The sequence below is a fragment of the Armigeres subalbatus genome, chromosome 2, assembly GCF_024139115.2.
Source record: "Armigeres subalbatus isolate Guangzhou_Male chromosome 2, GZ_Asu_2, whole genome shotgun sequence".
Taxonomy (NCBI): domain Eukaryota; kingdom Metazoa; phylum Arthropoda; class Insecta; order Diptera; family Culicidae; genus Armigeres; species Armigeres subalbatus.
This window is the reverse complement of record NC_085140.1, coordinates 18,761,853-18,785,474: the sequence shown is the minus strand read 5'-3', so window position 1 is coordinate 18,785,474 and position 23,622 is coordinate 18,761,853. Positions and strand designations below refer to the sequence as shown.

The following is a 23,622-nucleotide window of genomic DNA, read 5'->3' as shown; positions in this document are numbered from 1 at the left end:
AAAAACTGGCATGTTTCTGAAGAAATATCAATGTCAGACCATAAACACATCATCTTCGAATGGGAAGGGGTCTAACGATGGAAAAACGTTTAAAGATCCTAAGAAAACTGATTGGGAATCCTACTCAGCTATCCTACGATCCGAAGAGTACATCATAGAAAGTCACATCAAGTCCATAACACAATTGGAAGATGCGTCCAAATCCATTAAAAACAAAATCCTTAACGCCTACCAAGAGAGCTGTCCAACTAAATCAACTAGTTCGAGTAGAGACGTTCCATGGTGGAATAAAACTCTTGAGAAGCTTAGGAAAACTGCGCGTAGGGAGTTCAATCGTGCTAAGCGAACCGGCGATTGGAGCCTATACAGAAAGGCCCTGACGAACTACAACAAAGAAATAAGGTCAGCCAAACGGAAATCGTGGATTCTAATGTGTGAAAGCATAGAGAATACACCCGTAGTGGCCAGACTCCAAAAACTCTTTCAAAAGACCACTCCAATGGTGTGGGTAGCCTCCGAAAGACGGATGGTTCGCTCACTGTAGAGCCTAGCGATACACTGAGCGAATTGTTAAAGATCCACTTCCTGATTCAATCCCTGAGTCGAGCATCGGCGACCAAGGCACTGGAATTGTTGTCTCAGATCCACAAGAGATCCAATCATGTGTTTCTGGGTCTAAAAGACGCAATAAAGGTTGCAAAGGAAGCTTTCACTCAGGCCAGGGTTGAGAGGGCTGTGAGATCTTTCGAGCCATTAAGTCTCCTGGCATGGATGGAACATTTCCAGCGTTGATCCAAAAAGAGGAGAAACACTGGTTCCACCCTTGGTTGAGATTTTTAAGGCGAGTCTGATTTTGGGGCACATACCTAACGATTGGCGTCAAATCCGGGCTGTCTTCATTCCGAAGGCAGGCAAGAGAGATAAAACCAACCCCAAAGCATTCAGGCCGATAAGTTTATCCTCTGTAATGCTCAAAATTATGGAAAAGGTACTATGCGAGTACATAAATCACAAATTTATGAAAGCAATGCCTTTGTCAAAAACCAATTCGCTTATCAAAGTGGAAAATCTACGATCTCGGCACTACATACGGTAGTTCAAAAATCGAAAAAACACTTAATGCAAAAGAAATTGCTCTTGTAGCATTTCTTGATATTGAGGGCGCATTCGATAACGCTTCTTATTTGTCTATAGGGTCAGCAATGTTGAGGAGAAAATTCGACCCATGCATTGTTACCTGGGTACATGCTATGCTAGCTAATCGGAAAATCTCCTCTGAGCTTAGCGGTTCATACATCACTGTTAAAGCAACAAGGGGGTGTCCGCAAGGCGGAGTGCTTTCTCCTTTGTTGTGGTCACTGGTGGTGGATGAGCTTCTAGACAGCTTAGAGAGAAGAGGCTTCGAAGTGGTTGGATATGCTGATGACGTTGTCATTATTGTACGAGGCAAATTCGAAAGTGTTATCGTGGAAAAAAAGCAATCTGCCCTAATTCACACTTTTCCTGGTGTCAAAAGTATCAACTAGGCATAAATCCTACAAAAACTTGCATTATCCCTTTCACCAAACGGAGAAAGGTACAACTGAAACCCCTTTTCTTGAATCAAACACAATTAGTTTATTCAAGTGAAGTAAAATATCTAGGTGTCATACTCGACGCAAAGCTTAATTGGAACTCTCATCTCCAATCAGTTGTGCAGAAAGGTCTCAATACACTTTGGGTATGTTCAAAAACCCTTGGTAAAAGATGGGGCCTAAAACCAAGTATGATCATGTGGATATATAAAACCATTGTCCGTCCCAGGACAACTTACGCTTCCCTTGTCTGGTGGCCTAAAACTAATGAGGCTGCTGCAAGGGCTAAGCTCAACAAAATCCAACGCACCGCTTGCATAGCCATCACTGGTGCAGTTCGTAGTACACCCACTTTGGCCCTAGACGCAATGCTTCACCTGCCCCGGTTAGATCAATTCATAAAGCTGGAAGCGGAAAAAAGTGCTCTAAGGTTAAAGAGAACAAAAACACTGCTGTCGGGAGACCTTACAGGTCACCTCAGCATATTAAATGAATTTGCCATAAATCCCGCAATAGGAATTTGTAGTGACTGGATGGAAACGGTAGTCAATTATGACTTACCTTACGATGTGTTCATTCCTTCCCGCCAGGAGTGGGAAGGAGGTGGACCCAGCGTTCCAACAGGCTCTATAAATTTCTTCACAGATGGTTCGAAAATGAATAATCTGACAGGATCCGGAATCTATGGCCCTACAACAAAATTTCTGTCCACTTAGGACAGTGGCCCTGATATTTCAGGCGGAAATATATGCAATATTAGAATGCGTGTTATTATGCCTGAGGAGAAAGTATAGATTTGCAAAAATATGTATTTTCTCTGACAGCCAAGCAACACTTAAGTCGCTTAATAACTACACTTGTAACTCAAAGCTAGTGTGGGAATGCATTCTGGCTTTGAAAAACTTATCCATACGCAATCGAGTCTACCTATATTGGATCCCAGGACATACGGGTCTAGAGGGAAACGAGATTGCTGATGAGCTAGCCAGGAATGGATCTAATGAAAGGTTCATTGGCCCTGAGCCCTTCTGCGGGATCTCAGACTGCTCTGTAAAAATGGAACTGAACAAATATATGGTCAGTCAAATCACATCAAACTGGAATGCACTTCCCCATACGAGCCAATCCAAAAGGCTCGTAACGATTAACCCCAAGAAAACCCAACAACTATTAGGTCTCAACAAAGGGATCTCAACATCTACACCGGTCTAATAACTGGACACTGCCCTGCAGATACCATCTACAAAAGATCGGAGCAATCCAAACCTCAAATTGCCGCTTCTGTGACGAGGAGAGAGAAACATCAGAACACATCCTCTGCTATTGCAGTGCACTCACCCAACGTAGGTTCAAAGTTCTCAGCAAGCCCTTTTTAGGGCCTGCTGACATATGGATCTTATCCCCCAAGGACGTGGTTGGCTTCATAAAGCTAGTCTCGCCAGAATGGGGGAGTCACATACTGTAACTCAGGATCTCTATTCATCAATAATAGATGGTCTTGAGTTCAGTCGATACCAAGGTATCTCAGTGACAAACATGTTACTGAGATAACTTGCGTATTTCACAGTAAAAGGATATATCACAATAGTCCTAAAATCTGGACGCAGTGATCTTCACCCGACAAACGAGGAGGAGGTTTCCAAAGAAGAGTCCAAGCTTCTTCATACAAGTCTTAATAGCTTATCCCCAGGTCTATACCGGTAGTCATTTCCTTCATTGGGATCAAAGCTGTTAATTTCTTTGTTATTTGAAGATGATTACAAATTCCACTTATGAAGACAGAGCTACATGTGCCTTGTTTTTTTTACATTAAGTATTTTCATCGATTGCGAGCAGGTAGAATAAGAAGCAGGCGGCTTTTTCACGTAACGTAGTTCTACTGAGAACTTTAACTCTTCGCCGTGGATTACGAGGAACTAATACTAGTGAAGGAGACTTTTTATTTAGAGCACACGATATCACCAATAGCCGATGAGCATTTCATAACAAGTTCTCCGCCCTGGAAAGGTTTCATCCGTACTGCCAAAATCTTATTAACAGCACAACTGGTCCGTGCTGTATGATTCGACTCCCTGCTTGCCAGATTTAATTTTTTAATCAGTAATAACCTTCTGTATTTATTAATAAATGATAAGAAGAAGCTTCTTGAGCCACATAAAAAAGTTATAGAGCCGGTTATGAAGTATTTTTTCTTACACACCGCGATCCATATAAAATGAAGCCAAGGCCCGCATCCGGCCCGCGGGCCGTACGTTGGGCAGCCCTGGCTCTAGATTCCCACTGGAATTTGACCTGCTTTTCAACATAGTATTCTATTAGTTCTATTAGGGGCCCTCCTTAGCCATGCGGTAAGACGCTCGGCTACAAAGCAAGACCATGCTGAGGGTGGCTGGTTCGATTCCCGGTGCCGGTCTAGGCAATTTTCGGATTGGAAATTGTCTCGACTACCTTGGGCACAAAAGTATCATCGTGTTAGCCTCATGATATACGAATGCAAAAATGGTAACCTGGCTTAGAAACCTCGCAGTTAATAACTGTGGTAGTGCTTAATGAACACTAAGCTGCGAGGCGGCTCGGTCCCAGTGTGGGGATGTAATGTCAATAAGAAGAAGAAGAAGAAGAAGAAGAAGAAGAAGAAGAAGATTCTATTAGTATTTCCCCAGTTATTTATTGATTCTCCGGATTGGCAATCCTACGCTTTAGCTCGCAAGGCAAGGTTTAAACCAATATTCTAGCATGATAGGAAAATAGAATATATGCAATTAATGCCTTCTTCGCCCAACAAAAAAAAGTCTTATTTTTTTGTTTCAAGATGACGTGAATTTCTTACAGTAAGATGGAAATGGGAACAGTTTCGCTATATACTTTATATCAAAATCAGTGGTCGATCACACGCTGATGTTAACTGACGCCGTATACGGTAATATATCGAAATGTGCAGTGAAGTGACGATCAAAAATAGGGAATGGTGCACAATTCACCCATGAGACATGAGACACATTGGCCCAACACATAAAACCAACACATTTTTTTTAACGGGGAATGCCGCCCTAGCTGATATGACCCGCTTAGTTAAAGCACTAGACGGTTATAAATACGTCGCTTTTTGAATTTCTGATCAAAATCCAGTGTTCTTTTTAGTTTAAAACCAAAAAATGTTCTCCCTGAATCCTTTCACCTAATAATGACAGGAAAGTCAAGGCACATACAGTATCGTGGTGGTACTAAACTCATCTTATGACAGGTGAAGACATTCCGCTGAAAGAGCTTAATAATTTTCTTGTAATTCATTGTACGCTTTCAAAGGAAAAATCAATGATCTTTTTTTAAAGTCTTTTTAGGCGAATTTTGATAAAAGCAGCAATGATAAATATATCGAATAATATTGAAAGTGCGCATTTCCTACCACCATTCCCCGATATAAGCGCTGAACTTTTTGTTCTACACTGGACTACAGGAGGATGTAAATGTAGATTACTGATTAGCTTGCTTTCGATTTGCTTTACCATGTCCAATGTCGAAATGTGGTCGTAAATAGCCGTAAGGGAACTGACGATGAAGGCACTAGTCAGGGTGAAGTCTAGTCAACGCTAGATGGCAGGATCTCACCTAGTGTTAGGGTTTTAGCTTATCGCAACAACCAAAGCGAAGTGCCTATGAAGACATTGGATCAGCGAAATTGTTATCTATGTTTTCCGGCCCAATGGAGGAATTGTGTTTATACTTGAATAGGTATATAAATTGTTGCTTTTTACAATACCGTTTTCAGACGGAATGCAGTTTTAGAATTTTTGTATATTTTAATAAAATAAAATTCTAACAGTTCTTTTTTCCCTTGTCATAAGACGAGTTTGTACAATCCCATTGAATTACACCACTTAATTGTATCTTGACAGATACGTATTTCGACCTCAACAGTAAGGCCGTCTTCAGTGTCTCGTACTTGACTTCGACTTCGAAGTCGAGTCAAGTACGAGACACTGAAGAGACGAGTGAAGACATTCCACTAAAAAGCTCAAAATAATTTTCGTAACAGTTCTTTTTTGTATAATTTTATGATTTTATTTTGTATATTTTATACCAGTTAAACTTTTTCATTCACATAACAAGTTTCAATGAATTACTGGCAGTGGCTGATTTTCTACTCGCCGCAGCCACATCCGGGAACTATAGTATATGCACAAAATAGCCAAATATTGTTTCGATTAAAGTGCTTAATTTTGAGAAATCGTACCTTAGATGCCTTTCGCTATATTGATTTCAGAAATTTAACTCCTTGTGTGCCGCTGTAAGCACGCTCAAAGCAGTCGATTCATTGTGGCTTGTGTTAGGAAAGAATTTGGTGTATATGTGCATAGGATTACGATGCGGTGCATAATCTCCATCCAAGCCTTTCTTAGCTATTTTCAAAGAATTACATAAATTTATCGAGTTCGGCTTTTTTATGCTCTTTGATGCTTGAGCTCCAATAAATAAGTTATTAAGACTATAACTTGGTAATAATCGATTCCCCTTAATTTTTAAGTATATGATGATTGAAAAAAAATCAGGAATCTCATTTAATAGGGTTCGTAGTAAATAATCGATGGTTTTCCAACTAAAAAGTTCCATTTCAGGGAGAAAAAAAAAGTTTTTCGGGACTTTCGTAGACTTTTCCGAAACTACCCCCCCCCCTATGAAGTATACGTAGACTTTTATAAATTTCACAAAATATCATGCTATTGGAAAAATATGGGAATCAACCCCGTTATAAGCAATTCAGCCATTCAAATCCATTCCAGTATGTAAACATTACAGTAAAATTTGAATTTTACAGATAACAAAATCAAACTGAACAAAATCCAACAAAACAAAAATCAATTTAAAATGAAATCAAATTTAATCCTTTGTGTACAGCTTCTGAACCCAAATCTCAAAACCAACTAATTTGATTCCTGTTGAACTCGATTTCTTCTAGAGGTGTGCCGCCACCAACACTTTTGCATCGGCGCGCCACTGCTTAAAATCTGTCACTCTGTCTATTCTATACGCCGGTTCAAATTTGTAGAAAAATGAAGAATTTTCAGAATTTCGAAAATTTTCGGGTTGGAATTCCGATAAGTTTTTCGTAAAAATTTCGTAGAGTTTCGCGATTGATAAATTTCCCGGTAATACTCTGGAGAACTCTCCGTGAAAATTTCGATGCTTTTCTGGAAAATTCCATGCAATGTCCCGTTGAATAATCATCCTTTGAAATCCCAAGAATTTCCTTCTAAATTCCAAAAGTTTTCCCCTTAACATTCCGGAAATATTTCCCGTTTTCTACTTATTTTTAAATTTGCTTTTCAAATTTGGTACAATTTCCTGAGGAAATTTATAAATATGTCCATAAATTGTACAGAATATTCCGAGTAATTTTCGGTGGATATTATGGAGAATTTTCATTTGAATTTTGGTGAATTTCTCGTAAAAAATTCTTATAAATTTTAATAAAAAATACAAAGTCTTTCTCACAAAAATTGCAAAAAGAGTTGTTGGTGGGAAATTCAAATAATTTTTCGTGGAAGTCAAAAATTTCTTTAGACAATCCAAAAGATTTTCCATCGATAATTCCAAAGAATTTGCATTAGAAATCCCGACGAAATCGCCGTGAAATTTACGAAGAATTTCCCATGAAATTTCGAAGAATATCGCTTATACGTCCAAAAAATTCCTCGCGAAAATTCCGAAGAATTTCCGAAATTAAGAAAAGTTTCGCCTTTCTGCAGTGGAAATTCTGAAGGTTTTCTCGCGGAATTTCGGGAAAACTCCCTGTCAAGTTTCAAAGAATATCTTTTGGAGACTTTTTCTTGGATATTCCAAACTGCTTCCTTTGTAAATTCCACAGAATTTTCCGTTGAAGTACGACATAATTTCCCGTGAATCACTTGTAGCTTCCAAAAAAGTTCCTGCTAAGAATCAAAAGATATTCTAGTAGAATCTGCAAAAAAAAATCTAAACGGAAATTTTGTAAAATTTTAGAATTTATTTTTAGAATACTTCGGAGAATTTCACTGCTCAACATAGTTTCCTGGTGAAATCCATGATGGTTTTAAGCCGTAGTTAGACTATTACTTGAGTGAAATTCATAAGATTTTTTGGGAAAAATTCAAGAAATTATTTCGGTAAAGTCTTGCAAAAAAAAATCCTGGGAAATCCTAAAAAATCAAACAAGTAAACTTTCGCCATAGCTGCTGTATAAATTGTTTTCAAAAAAAAAAAATTAAAACAAAAAGTCTACGTAGACTTTTGGTATACCCCCCCCGTCACACATCGTAGACTAACGTAGACTTTTTCGAAACCCCTCCCCTGGTCCACTTTTTTGACCCGGGAGTTTGATCCTGGATCTAATTCCAAAAGGTCAAGTCTTATTCGAACTGATGTTATTTTCATTGTATTTTATTAAAATTGAGAGGCCACTTGCCTAACTTTGTTCAATGTTATCTTTTGACCCCTACTCCAGTCTTTTTGGCTAACTACGTTTTGGTCAACTACGAATTGATTAACTGTTCAAATTAGAATGCTTACCAAATAAATGATATAGTTGAAATAGTTTACTGGCCTTAAAAGTCACCTGAGTAAGTTGGTCATCTATAGATTAGCTAATTTGAATTAAAACAGCTTGAATTCAACAATGTTACTATTACGTAATTTGATGGAATTTGACAATTGACCGACAAAATGAATTAGAAGAATGAGTGGACTGATAACGGTCGAATTGTTGAACCTCTAACCGAGTTGATTATCTAATTCAAAAATTCGTTGGACTCATATAGTTAACATAAAAATGATTTTGAGCTTGATTGACTGCTCGTAGTTGCTACTCCATTATACTGCCGCTAACCACAAGTCGAGCACATCTGTATATGGACGCCATATACAGATGTGCTCGACTTGCGGTTAGCGGTAGTATAGTTAACATAAAAATGTTTTTTTTCATTAAGTCAACGAAACAATAGAAAATAGACTTTCAAAGAGAGCACTTTTCGTATAGCGTTCTTTGTACCTTCTTCATCAATATAGAGCGAACTATTTTAGCGAAGGCTTGATTGTTATGAGAACAACCTGAGGTATGTTTTAGTAAATTCCGTAAGAATTTTTTTTCTAAATTTCTCCACAATGTGTTTCGAAAGATCTTCAGTAACCTTGCGAGCAAAGGCGTGGGCGATCACTTCCGGAACTTTCGAATCTACGAAAAAAATACTAACGAAATATTTAAAGGATTTCCTAAAGAGAATTCAGAAGAAATTCAATTAAGAAAACTTTCTGAGGAATTTTCAATGTAATATCTGAAGAAATTTTCGAAGGAATATTCAAATAAATTCGAAAACGAAATCCCAGAAATTTTATCGAAGGAATTCTTAAATAAGAAGAGCTCCTGGAGGAATTACCGGTGGAAGTTCGGAAATAATTTTTGGTTGAAAGTCTAAAAGAATTGCTGAGAAAGATTTCGAAAAAAAAATTCAGAGCTACTTAAATTTCATTTTAGAGTTAAAAAAAAAATGCTGGAGAAATTTCAAACGAATACCTGGAGGAACTTCTTTTAGAAATTTCTGAAAGAACCGCCAAATGAAATTCCGTCGGAGTTCCTCAAGCAATTTCCGAAGGAGTTCTCAGAGAAATTTGCGGAAAATCTATTAAAAAGTTGGAAATAATTCTTAAATAAATTTCCAAATGAATTCATAAAACAATTTCTCTAGGTGTTCCTAAATAAATTTACGAAAGAGTTCCTAAAAATATATCCGAAGAAATTTATAGAGGAATTTCGAAAAAATCCTTAAAGTAGTTTCTTAAAAAATCCTCAAAGGAATTTACAAATGAGTTCCTTGAGGAATTTCTAAAGGAATCTCTGGAGATTTATAAAGAAATTCGCAAAGTAATTTTTAAAGAGATGTTGAACAAAATCTTAGAGAATCCAGAAGGAATTTTTGCAGAAATTTCGGAAGAAATTTCCGAAGAAACCCAAATACATTTTTGGAAGAATTCTTAAGGAATTTTGAACGGTTTGTCTAGAGGAATTACTAAAAAAAATCCTGAGGAGAATTTCGAAGGGATTCTTAGAATTGCTTATTTAAAAGTTGGAAGGAATATCTGTAGAAATTTTCAAAGAAATCTCTAGAATAATTTCTAAAGTAATTTGCGAAGGATTACCTGAATAAATTTTTGAAGGAATATCCAAAGCAATTCATAAAATTTGAGAAAGTTTCAAATTGGAATTCGATTGAACATTCTTAAGGAATTACGAAGGATTCCGTGCTACAATTTTGGTAGAATATCTGAAAGTATTCCTAAAGAACTAAAGTATTCCTAAAGGAGGAAATCTTGGAGGAATTCCTTAAAGAATTTCTTGAGAAATAACCGGAATTAATCCTGAGAGAATTCTGAAAGTTTTTTCTAAAAGTAATTCGGAAAGAATTCGTGAAGGAAGCTCCGTGGGAATTCCTGAAAAGAGCTCAGAAGAAATTCCTGACGGAATTTTAAACCTAATTCCTGGATTCATTTCCAGTGATTTTTTTAAAAAGAAATTTCTGGAAAATGATCAAAGATTTGGAAATAGTTGAGGAATTTTCTAAGAAATATCTGAAGAAGTTTTTAGATTACTTTCCGCGGGAGTTCTTAAAGATATTTGCTTAAGAATTATGTAAGGTATTAACAAAAATGTCTCGAGGATTCACCAAAAGAATTTCTGGAAATAGTTTTGAAATAAAACCAGGATGAATATTCCTAAGAATATCCGAAGAAGTATGATGTGATGACCCAGTCAACATTTTTAGTACCTATAACTCTCGATATAGGTTATTATATAAAAACCAATTTAATCGTATATAATGCACAGGTTGGCTATATACGTACCAAAGTAGAGGCGATATAGGTACATACGTGTTTTATTTCAGGATTTTTTCCGACATTATGCGAACAGTATTACGATTAAACATTAAAATATTTTTAAAAAAATACCAGTACCTCTCGCCATGTGATCTTTGGACCTGCAGGCGGATACTCTACCACCGCACAATACTGTACATCTTAAAGTGAATCGGATTTTTGTCCAACATGAATTACACAACAATTGTTTATATCTTTACAACGGCTTGAAACTTCTTTGGACTGAAGTGGTTTCGATTGTATTACGATTTGCATAGACATTCATTTGCACTGATATAGGATATTGCAAGGAAAATAAGTCATTACGAATTTTTATTAACACAATTACGACTGATTATGATTAATTAACTTACTATGGTTAAAATTATCTTATACGATGCATTCAATACAATATTTTTTGACAACAATATGACAAAAGTTTGATGTGCAGTGCGATTTAGATTTTTGATGGATGCAATTGCTACTTTATTTGCTTTTTGGTATACGATATGTGGTTTACTGGAATAAATCGAATGTAATCTCGATGTTTTGGGTGTTTTTATTAGCATACTAACCTAATTCCAAAGTAACAATTGGGCTTTGTTTTACTGCTGCTCTGGACATTAGTAAAATTTAGATATTAGTAGTCAAAATAGACTCTAGAATTCAGACTGCATGCCAAGAAAAACACCCAAAATATCGAGGTTAAAGTCGTTTCATCATCACATCATACTTCTTCGTATATTGCCAGGAATTGCAGGAAGTTTTTGGAGAAACATTTTGAAGAATCTCTGGACACATTTCCAATAAATTACTAAACAATTTCAAGACACAATTAAATTTTCGCAATATTGGATTGGATAACACTGATGTATGTCACCACGCCGCCCGGCGCCGACCTAACGTTGTACCGTTGTAAAAAGTACAACGCCTTCGAAAAAGCACACTTCAAGTCACAAGAGTGACGGAACTCCGTGACGGGAAGTTTAACAGCTATTTCGAATTTACGGCTAGTGTTACAACAAAAACATTTTTTTAATCAGGAGAAATTTATTAAAACCGTGTTGAAAATACTTGAATAAAATTGTTGGATTCTTGACTTGATTGAAAAATAATGTTTAATTATATGAAATTAGTCGCCGGTGTGCTAAAATTATGAAAATTGTAGGCGGCGGCGCGAGTAAAATCGCCGAAGGCGGTGCATAGCTCTAATTAAGATACTTCCAACCAAACCTTATTCAGCGATTGATTATTTTGTGCTGCGTACTATTCTACAAACATGATCTTCGACTGGAATACTTCCTACCGCACTGAATCTTCGTACGATGTTGATTCACAGCCTCGTAATAACAATACAAAGGCTAGAGTCGGCCAAGCGCGAAATAAAAAAATTGCTCCATCAACCGAACCGAATCGCTGCTGTTTAGCTATGAATCTTATACGCTGCGTTTGCCATGATGGAAAAACCTTGAAAAAACTTACGTCTTCAGTACACTCTAGAACTTTGATCTGATTATTGTTCAGTTTAATTAACCGATCACATTCGTTTGGTTTTGGAACCAATAAATCGATTAGGTTTAGTTTATGACCATTATTTATAGCCGACGAGCATCATTTGCAGTTGATATTGTAAGGAACAAAATTATCTTTGGTTGCACGATCAGTGCCCAGTGGAGCAAATCTCAGACGTAGTTCGAACTACTCATCGGACCAAAAAATTTGAAAATGGAATATAAAAGTCTCCATTCACAATCACTATTTTTCGCTTGCCACGAACGATGCATGTAATAGCGCACTTGATGTCATACCATGCCGTGATTCATTTCGCATTTATTAAGGTTACCAGGCTTGGTAACATACCGATTTTTTTTATTTATAAGAGAAATAAATTCGGCTTGATTTGGCTAACCTTGCCACCTCGATATCTTTTGTTCAAGATCCACTCTTTCTGTGTCGAGGCATCCAATTTCAAAAGATCACTTGACTTGTTCGAACAGAAGTAATCGTAATTTTATTGATCAACGGTAGCGTACTAGATACAAAACTTTAGATTTAGACATTCCTGTTGAGAAATATTAAATTTAGGAAAAGACATTTGTTTTTGATTGGAATAATCTTTGTGGTAAATCGGTACATACGGCGAACCCAACTAAGGAATTAGTACACGTTTTTTGTCTACTCATAAAATACGAATGGCGCCGCGTTGACTAGGATTGAGTCCAGACCAACTACGGTAAAGGGTAGTTTTTCGCTAGTGTAGTATATCGGTACATACGGCGATCCTAACTAAAAAAAAGTGCCAGTCTTCAAATGATCATGAAAGCCAAATTTGCACCAGATGTTTAAATCAAGCCTGCTTCCGACTACTTAAGCGATATTTAGATGAACCGATGACTTGCAACGAGCAGATACGAGAAATTCCGCTACTTAATAAAACTAGTTTCATGAGTAATGCTAAAATATTTACACAATGGTACGCCCCACAGATGAAAAATTGGTCGGCTCCCCTTCTGGTTCAGAGAAAACGAATGATCGGTTTTCTAAATTATCACCACCAACAGCAGAAACGAACACCTGTGGCTTCAAATGGCACTTAATTGACACCGTTCAAACACTTCCGAAGGAACTGTACTCCAGCTAAATGTGACGCGTTTACAAAAGCACAAAATAGGGAAACTGGACCGAACCGACGAAGGGGTAGATCGCGAATGAGAACAAGTTTCCTCAGACAAGGTGGTTCGCGGTACACGTGAGTAAGTATCGGTTGGTTAGCCGGCTAGCAAGCACGCCGGGCGGAACACACTTCAACAGCAACAACAAAAGTAGCTGGATGTGCTGGATGTATCTGTTTTTTACCCTTCTTTGGATGGTATATCTCTTCCGCTCTCAGGCTCTCTATTTTCATTAAATTACTTGCAATGAATCACGTTAATGCAATATTGCGCACAGATATGGTTCAGATGGGATACTAGTTTCAATGGTCTGTAAAAAAAATCAAATGTGAAATGTGCAAAAATATTGTTTTTGAGAACTAAAAAGTATTAATTGGTAGAAGCATCTGTTTGAACTGTCAAGCTTTCTCCAATAATTTTGCGACAGACCTGGCGTCAAGACAGATGCACTGGAAAAGATTTTCGTATTCAGTTGGTTTTGGTAAGACAAAGACATCGTTTCGAACCAAGTTACACAATTAGCATGTTATGGAAATCCACGGTATAGGAATCTTGCAGCTTTGTGCTATAAGATTTCATATTAGATATATTGTTTGTTGATGTTTCGTTGAAGTGTATCAGTGAAATTCTGCTAGGTAGTAAAATTGGAGCTCAATTTAAATTGTTACATATACGCGGGGCTCTAGAGCAGCGGTTCTCAACCTTTTTCTGGGAAGGTACCCCTTCGAACTTTTGCATTTATTGAGGTACCCCCTATTTTTTCGATGTAAATACAAAAACGGACCGGAGAGCTAGTCTGAAATTTCCATTTCTTTTTAATTTTCTCTTCAGACTTTGTGGACTTTTGAAGCTTTTGGAGAGCCTTTTTGAAATGAGGCTTCCGAGCCTCGTAAAAGAAGGCTTCTGAACATCTAGATAGAACGCTTCGCAGTCTAGCGAAAGGAGGCTTTCAAGCCTCCTAAAAAGAATTACGAGCCTGTTAAAAGAAAGAATCTGAGCGTCTCAAAAAAAACACTTTTAGCTTCTTGTAAGCTTCCAAACCTCCCGAAAGAAGGCTTCTGAGGAGGCTTTCTAGCCTCTTGAAAGGAAGCTTCCGAGTCTTTTAAAAGGAGGCTTCTGAGCGTTCTTGAAAGGATGTTTCTTAGCATTTGGAAAGGGGGCTTCTGAGCCTTTTGAAACGATCTCCCGATTCTCTTGAAAGGAAACTTCAGAGCGTTTTTAAAGGGGGTTTCCGACCCTTTGGAAAGGAGGCTTCCGAGCCTTTTTTAAAGAGGCTCCCGAACGTCCTAAATGTAGGCCTCTTTTACCTCTTGAAAGAACGCTCTCAGCCTCTTGAAAGACGAATTCCAAGCCTTTTGGAGGGAGACTTTTGATCCTCTTAAGAGTAAGGTTCCGAGCCTCGTGTAAGGAGACCTCCGAGCTTTGTGTAAGGAAGGGTTCTGAGCGTCTTAGAAAGACGCATTTCGGCCTCTTGAATAATGCTTCTCAGCCTCTTGAAATACAAATTCCGAGCTACTTAAAGGGAGGCTTCCGATCCTCTTAGGCAGTGTTGTGCTGAATGATTATTAGACGATAATGATTGCAATTTTTATGTGAAAACAGTAGGCGAGTTGTCACCGGTGACAACTTCTCAAATTTTGTACTCAAACGATAATAAACACAGATGTTTCATTCAAACATTAATCTTTACTAATATTAGCTGATTGTCAACAGTCCCGTTATATCTTCTTTTTGGCGTTATGGTGTTATGGTAGTAAGGAAAAAGAGTTCAAAATGTAACAGTAAATGCTTCAAATAAAGATACGATTTTCAAACGATTCTTAATCGCTGGCGAATTTTTATCACTTGATTATTTAAAAGTAAGATCGCGGGTGAGATTGATCATCCTCAATTTTTTGAAAATTTGATTTTCCCATCCCTGCTCTTAGGAGGAGGATTCCAAGCCTCTTAAGAAGGATTCCGAGCGTCTTGAAAAAACGCATTTTAGCCTCTTAAAAGGAGGCTTCCAAGCCTCTTTGAACGAGTTCTCTTTTGAGCCTCTTGAAAGTAGGTCACCGAGCTTCTTAAAAGAAGGCCTCTGAGCGTCTTTATAGGACGCTTTTCAGCCTTTTGACCCTACGGAGCCTAATTAAAAGAGGCTTCGGAGCCTTTTGAAAAAAGGCTCTTGGAAGATGGCTTTGAGATCTCTTTTTTCCGGTGGTTCTAATAATCACATAAAAGTGTGTTTGGATTTTTCTTCACTTCACAGCGAACTCTGGGAATGTCACCGATGGGCGGCGAGGTACGAAGGCGGTGATTTTATTGCCGTTTTTGATGACCTGCAGTCGGACACACTTACGGATGGAGAAGCTCGGCTGCTTGCCTTCGACGCCAACCTTTCCGAACACGATTCCCATGCACTATGGGGAAAAGAGTGGCCATTAATCGAAAAATTTACTATTTCAATTTGTCTAATTTATATATCATTTGAAAGTATATACCCTAGATAAGAGAATCAGAAAATATTGAAGCGCTATGTTTATTCAGTAAAAAGATATGGGCTGGCAAAGTGAAAAAAGCTGATAAAAATAAAAAATCGTTCCTTGCTTTGATTTGTATGTCATGATGTCAATTTTTCTCCAAATATAAGGTTTTATATACCATAAGCTTTTTGATAGATTGATTTGTTTTGCACGCAAAGATTGATTTAAAAAAGTTGTAGAAGAAAAACTTTAATTAATATTATTCTTTGCTATAAAATGGTCCCGCATACCTAATGTCCCCAAATGTCCCCTCATCTATAAATGGGGGATTGAAATATAACCCTAGAACCACCTTTTAGTAAGTGATTCACTTGCGAATATTTGCGCTTTTACGAGAATGTTGAAATCAAAGTTTTCTTGAAAATTGTGGTTTTTATTCTCTTTACCTCGTAATGATTAGAAAATGAACAACATTATTACTAGAAATATGATTGTTTGCTATTTTATACATGTTGTATTGGAAACAAAAAAATCGCCCCAAAAAAATATTTTTTTTTTCGCGTGCGACATTTTTTGAAGGGTTAACGATGACCCTTAAAGGGTTAAAAAGGTTTTTAAATATTCCTCCACATAATATATGTTGCATAGAAACAGTTTTCATTGAAAAAAAAATTTTGGTCGCCCATTTGTATGAGAATTCCCCATAGTGCCTTGGCGTGAAAGGCTCTGGCGCACGAGTTTGACTTCCAGCGACTTCCATATAAGCCTTCGTGTAGTCCTTGTCGGCCCATCGCTGGCCTCGGCGGTAACGGATGTGCTTCCGAGCGGTACGGATTCCACGTGGTTCACCGATACTGTGTAGAGGCGTCTGAACCGAACGAACACTTGAATAGAAAAAAAGTCCTCTTGGAAGGAGGCTTACGAGCTACTTAGAAGAAGGCTTCCGAGACACATAGAATGAGCATTTCAAGACTCTTGCAGTGAAGCTACCAAACTTCTCGGAAATAGGCTTTTATATCTCTCGAATGGAGGCTTTCGAATCTCAAGATTCTAGATTGTAGTTCAAAAGCATATTCTTAACATATTATTTAACATATTATTTAACATATTATTTAACATATTATTTAACATTTGTTTAACATTTTTAGGTAGATTACATTGAAGATTTTAAAACTCTATCCATAAGACGTTTTCTCTTTTTGATCTTTTGTTACTATGCTGGTCACTAGACTTTGATTTACTGATCGCCATGCATATTGTGTACAATGCAAAGTTTTAGAATATCAAATTATTCAAACTTCATCAGTAAATTTTCTTTGGAATTGTAATACATCCGCCATTACGCATTCTTGTCCGAGGTACCCCCTGGGGCCAGCAAAGGTACCCCTAGGGGTACATGTACCCCAGGTTGAGAACCGCTGCTCTAGAGAGTTGTATGGGCATGACTGGTTGTTGTCGGCTTTATGTTCAGGCACAGTTGTCCTTGAAGATCAATTGATCCATACTCCAGTGCTGTTTGGAGAACCTAGAACATCTGATTTGGTATAACCGGGTTGCATATCAATCGCGTGAGCGGTAGGGAATAGCGTGGCCATGGCGGGTTTCCATTGGCATGGGTTTCTGTAGATTTCTTCGTCAGAATTTGCAAATCATCTTTCATCAGTATAGACACCTAGGAGACCATCTTTTCTATATCTCGATATCTCTCCCTATGTCAGTGGTCCCCAGCATGCTCACTATTGAGGGCCGCATTGCAATTTCGAATTGGTGAAGCGGGCCGCAGTATATTTACAATATTTGTTTTTTAATTAAAAACTTAATTTTAGTGCAACATGATTTTTGTAAATAAAATAAAATTTTAACAAAATATTTTATTCCCGTAAATCTTTTTCGACTAACATACTTGGAAGGACATTCAATTATGCAGGTTTTCTCGCCGTAGCTGACTGACCGTTTCTGCTCATTCAGACTTGATATACGAGAAAATTCTTTTGCAACACCATCTTTTCGGTTCAGTTAGCAGAAAATATTCTGAGCTGTTTGTTTCCAAATGATTATATGACCTTATGTATTTATTTTTAAGGATATATTGTTCACTATAAATAAAATCCCTAAAAAAATTGAAATTTTTCATAAAAAAAAGATAATTACCTATGAAGAAATCAGTGTATGAGCAATAAATAAATATACAATTTCCACAAATAATTGAGAATTTTCCATTAAAAAAAATAATATAGCGCTTTTAAAAGCAAAAATTGCAATTATGAAAGAAGAGTTTTCCATTAAAAAAATCTAAATATTCCACAATTCCAAAATGTTACATAAAATAAATATTTTGTCAATTTCCTATTGTATTTAAGGAAAATTCTTTATGGACATTTTATTTTTCTGCCAATAACGACTAACATGTTTTAAAACAGTTTTTGAAGCCAGATAATCATGCCAGCAGTGTTGAATAGAAATCGAATAAATCTGCAATCCGAGATTTGCTTTCGTGCAAATTGCTTGAACAATGCCTGAAACCTTTTCATCAACAATATCGGAGATTGGAAAAAAATAAAAAAAAGTTCTACATTTTCCGTAGCTTAAAGTACGTTGGTGTGTCAAGTGATAGTCAGCGTGTTTTCTGAAGTTAGTAATCCAGCAATTTTCCTGTTGAATTTTACCGAACCATAACTTATTTTTATGAGTAAAAGCATTCTTCTTACGGAGCAGTGTAAGGCAACAATAATCTTACATGAAGTTCAACACAAAGCTTGTTTTAATGCGCGAAGAAAAACACACATTTGCTATTTTTATAGCCCGGGACAATAATAATGAAGCATATTTGCTGTCGGGCTTGGCCCAGAGCGTTAATGAATAATTAAATTTGTTATGATTAAATCATTCAACTCTATGATTAAAGATTATGATTAAGGATTTATTCATTTTGACAATGATTAATGATTATGATTAACGATTAAATTAATTTTTGACAATGATTAACGACTATGAGTAATGAATAAAAGGTTTGAAGTATGATTAACGATTACCGATCGTGATTAAATGTTGACACAATATGTGTATGATTAATGAATAATGATTATGAATAATCAAATTGAATGATTTGCATAGTGATCAATAGTAAAGTTCCCTTTCTTCCAAATTATGTTTCTTTACCTTCAAAATTGTATGATTTTAATTAAAGATTAATGAATAAAAGCGAGCATACAGCAATGATTAAAATTGATGATTAATGAATAAATTCAAAACAATCATGAATATGATTAGTGATTAATGAATGAATCGTATTTTTTGTATCATACAATGAATAATGATTAAATGACCCATTATTCATAAATCATGATTAAATCTATTATTATTCACTAATGCTCTGGCTTGGCCTACATAATATTGATGTAGTGATCAATTTAATAAATCATGATAATAACACGATTCATGCTTTATTTAGCAACAATGGTGCAATCTTGACAGAATACTCGAATGCAACGAAAAAAAAAGCGCAATGAAAAGCTTCTTTGGTCATATAACGTCTAACAATGGGCCAAATGTAGTGTATTCTCTGAAATCCTTCGCGGGCCGCAGGAAAAGGCTTGGAGGGCCGCATGCGGCCCGCGGGCCGCACTTTGGGGATCACTGCCCTATGTCAATAATTTCTTGAGTCCCTTCAATCTACTTACATTTGGTCTCGATATCTCGCTATCTCGATGTGCTCTGATCATATTTCTCAGAATTCAGTCTCCTTATGTCGATATGTTTAAATTTTTAGGCTACTAGTCCATCTTTCGACAATAACAAACACATCAACAACAGGAAACGACAATTGTATTAGTGTCGTTTATCATACAACGAGCTTTTTTGGATGTAGTACGCATTAAATTTTCTTTCCATTCCTCGATATCTCCCTATCTCGATGGTCCCTTCAATATCTAGATGTGGGAAGGCGACTATATAAGACTTCTTTTGAACCTGTAAATGTTGCTCACTGGAACATCAATAATCTCTCAACTTCATCAACATCAACATCATACACGCATACTCGCCGATGTGCTCAAAGACCGTGGATTCGGCATCGTAGCGCTGCAGGAGGTTTGTTGGAAGGGATCACTATGGGGAATCAGGTGGGCGAAAATAAAAATATCGACTTTCTTCGATTCGTAAATCAAGTTGACTTACTAAATGCTAATGTTTTGGAGCATTAAACTCCAGAATATCAGCACTCTAAGCCATATGGTTATTAAGACATAGGCATCAGAACCAGACACTTTTTAGTTCTTGAAAAATCAATGCATTGTGGTAAAATAGGAAGTAAAACATCCAAAAACAAGCCGACGAAAAAAAAATCGTACAAAAAGTTCCATACAAAAAAAGTTTCTCAAAGTTTCGCTTAGTGACTACCCCTACGTCTTTCTTTGATCCTCCCAGAAGGCATTAAAACAAAATAGAGCTACTTATGGCTGTAAATCTGCGATTCCGATCACTTTTTCGAAAAAAGTCATTAATTTTGAAACATTCAATATGGGTATTCCTAAAATAAACGACAGACTGCGATGGGCTGGATACCAATTTAATACGTATGCCAGAAGAGCATCAAGAACAGTTAAAAAAGAGAGAGTAGATAACACGGAAAGTGTCATGGGCTTCGTGGAAGGCCGTGTACACGATAGCTCATGCAGCTATATGATACTCCATTAGACGCAGAGGACCAAGAGGATGCAACTCATTATCTATCAAGTATCCAGTTAAAAAGTATGAAAAAAGGACTCTTGAAGATTACGTAAATCTTCTGGGCTTCATTTAATTTTTTTTTTCATAATGTGTGGAATTTTGATATTAATTTGAAAACAATATGTACAAGCAAGAAACGAAAATGTCTGTACCAAGGAAAATCTTCCGAAAAATATTGGTATGTACCTAGGTGAAATAAATAAACAGCATTTATGAATTTCTATCTGAGTGAATCGTGAGTCGTGATTGCGAAAGTAATTCGCGTGAAGAGTTTGTACTTAGTATTTGGTGACGCATGAATTATAGGCAATCATTGAATTATTTGGAGCTCACGAGGGACGTCAGGTAGATCGTGTTGAAAAAGGAATATATCTGCCAAAGCTTCGCTGTAAATAAACGAAAAAAGAGTCAACGCCATACAAAATTGAAAAATCTGCATTTGAAATATGAAAAAAATGGTCCAAAACTTACTTTGACTCATATAATGACACAGAATTTGAATTAGAAGAATTTTATCAGAGCCAGAGCCAAAGATATAGAACGAAGCGTACTTGGAAAGAAAACAACTTATACAGAAAAGGCTTTATGATAACTTTGGTGTGAGGGTCGATCAGCCAAGGCAAGGCGGAGCAGGATGAAGTACAACTGGAAACAATTGTCGACGAGCGTTTTCGAATCCAAATTAGGTAAAGGTAAGGTGTTAAGTAAAGCATTAGATGTCAACGAATAGCTAATACACCGGTTCTGGAACATTTTGATCGCGATAAACTGCAAAGAGCCAATCAATCCTGAAAAGCTAGACAGCTATTGTAAAGCAACCTACCGGTTATATTTGCAGCTGTATGATTGGTATAAAATTCCTGCTACGGTGGATGAAGTCCTTGCCCATGCTGGGGATATAATAATTCATTCACCAGCACCACATGGAATGTTGGCTGAAGAAGCAGCTGAGTGTCAACATAAGCACTTAAAAAAAGTCGGACTCATCATGCCAGGAAAGCTTTAAGAGAGTATAATTTACATGACGTTTTCATTCGTACTATGAACTCGTTGGATCCTTTGATAAGCTCCCTCAACTTAGGTAACCGACTTCAAAATAAATCTAATCTGGACTATCCAGAAAATGTTCAAAGTGTTTTAGTGACTGAAAGTTCCTGCAGTACAACAGATTCGAGTACAGAGAAAAATGCCCTTGCAGATATTTTAATCGATCTTGAAGAAATAAATGATGATTTTGTTGAGGATGTACATAATGATTAAATAAATGTTGTTGCAGAATACTTGTACATTATGCTTTTATTACATGGAGTTCGTATAGCTTTCATAGAGCTTTATATTGTATTCCCTTTACTTTTACTTGATTCGAGGGTTAAGAGTCTGATCCGATTTGAAAAATCCTTCAAAGACAACCTGTTGCGCTTGTAGATGCAAAGGCCTGTTTTCCGCGGAGTCCTTGGGCAACTCAGAACATATGTACAACTCAATACACACCAAAACAATATACAATTTTCTAGTTCAAACTCTACAGGTCTGGGTTTTAATTAAATACATATCTATAGACTGTTGTGTACATGTTACGTTCGTAGATAAAAAGGATATATTCCATAGAGATTAAAGTGCTGTTGCAGGTTGAGAATCAATGGCCGGATCTTCAACTTCAGCATAATCAACGTCCAGAGCCCACACTCCGGAAGCACTGATGATGATAAGGACGCATTCTACGCGCAGCTGGAACGTGAGTACGACAGCTGCCCAAGTCACGGCGTCAAAATCATCATAGGAGATTTGAACGCTAAGGTTGACCAAGAGGAGGAGTTGAGACCGACTATTGAAAAGTTCAGCTCTCATCGGCTGGCGAACGAAAACGGTCTACGACTAATTGATTTCACCGCCTCCAAGGCGATTCGCAGCACCTATTTCCAACACAGCCTTCCGTATCGGCACACCTGGAGATCACCACTGCAGACAGAATCACAAATCGACCACGTTCTGATTGATGGACTGCACTTCTCCGACATTATCGACGTCAGGACATATCGTGGCGCTAACATAGACTCTGACCACTATATGGTGATGGTTAAACTGCGCCCAAAACTATCCGTCATCAACAATTTTCGTTAACGACGACCGGCGCGGTACGACCTAGAGTGACTAAAGCAACTTGATGTCGCCACTGCATACGCGCAGCATCTCAAGGCAGCGTTGCCGAAGAGGGTGAGGTCGATGGGGTCCCTCTTGAGGGCTGGAATACAGTTAAAGCAGCAATTAGCGACGCAGTGGAGAATAACGTCAGGTATGTGGAACGAAGGCAACGGAACGATTGGTTTGTCAAAGATTGCAGACAGATTCTGGAGGAGAAGGACGCAACGCAGGCGGTCGCGCTGCAGCACGGTCCCCGGCAGAACGTGGAACGTTATAGACGGAAGCGGAGACAGCAGACCCGCTTTTTACAGGAATAGAAACGCCGCCAGGAAGAAGCGGAGTGCGAGGAGATGGAGCAACTGTGCCGTTCTCAAGAAACACGCAAGTTCTATCAGAAGCTCAACGCATCCCGCAAAAGTTTCGTGCCGCGAGCCGAAATGTGCAAGGATAAGGATGGGAACATCATGACGGACGAACGTGTGGTGATCGAAAGGTGGAAGCAGTACTACGATGAACATTTAAATGGCGCTGAGAGTACAGGCAGTGAAAATCAAGGCCGCGGAGGAGAAGACTACGTCAGTTTAGCGAACGATGGAAGCCAACCAGCCCCCACCTTGAGGGAAGTTAAGGATGCTATCCAACAAAAGACCAATAAATCAGCTGGTAAGGATGGTATCGGAGCTGAGCACATCAAGATGGCCACTTACCTACACAAACTGATAGTCAGAATCTGGGATACTGAACAGCTACCGGGAGGAGTGGAAGGAAGGGGTTATAAGCCCCCTCTACAAGAAAGGCGGCAAGCTGGAGTGTGAGACCCTTGTGGGACCCTTGGGAAAAAACAATGATTTTCAATAATTCCGAAATGCAATGTCCGATTGGGCCAATTTTTAATAGCAAACAATGGGACCGCATTCCTCGTCGAATCCAACTTGTTGCGAGTAAATCGGGTAATGCTAAGTTCCAAAAAGTGTGTCTACAAAATTTGTACACATACACACATACACACACACATTCATACGCACATACAGACATCACCTCGATTCGTCGAACTGAGTCGATCGGTATATAACACTATGGGTCTCCGGGCCTTCTATCAAAAGTTGTTTTTCGGAGTAGTCGTATAGCCTTTCGGTACAACTTTGTTGTACGAGAAAGGCA

General features: G+C 37.7%; 1 protein-coding gene across 2 annotated transcripts in view; it reads right to left on the bottom strand.

Moving 5' to 3' along the window:
* Positions 1-23,622, bottom strand: part of LOC134214092 (calcyphosin-like protein) — a 60,003-nt gene that overhangs the window by 23,895 nt on the left and 12,486 nt on the right. Inside the window, exon 1 of one of the 2 annotated variants that reach the window (XM_062693532.1) lies at positions 12,925-13,242. The exons of the other annotated variant lie outside the window; for it this stretch is intronic. The gene's annotated coding sequence lies outside the window, so the exon portion shown is untranslated. Of the gene's footprint in view, positions 1-12,924; positions 13,243-23,622 lie in introns of those variants that run through there. 2 annotated transcript variants of the gene reach the window in all.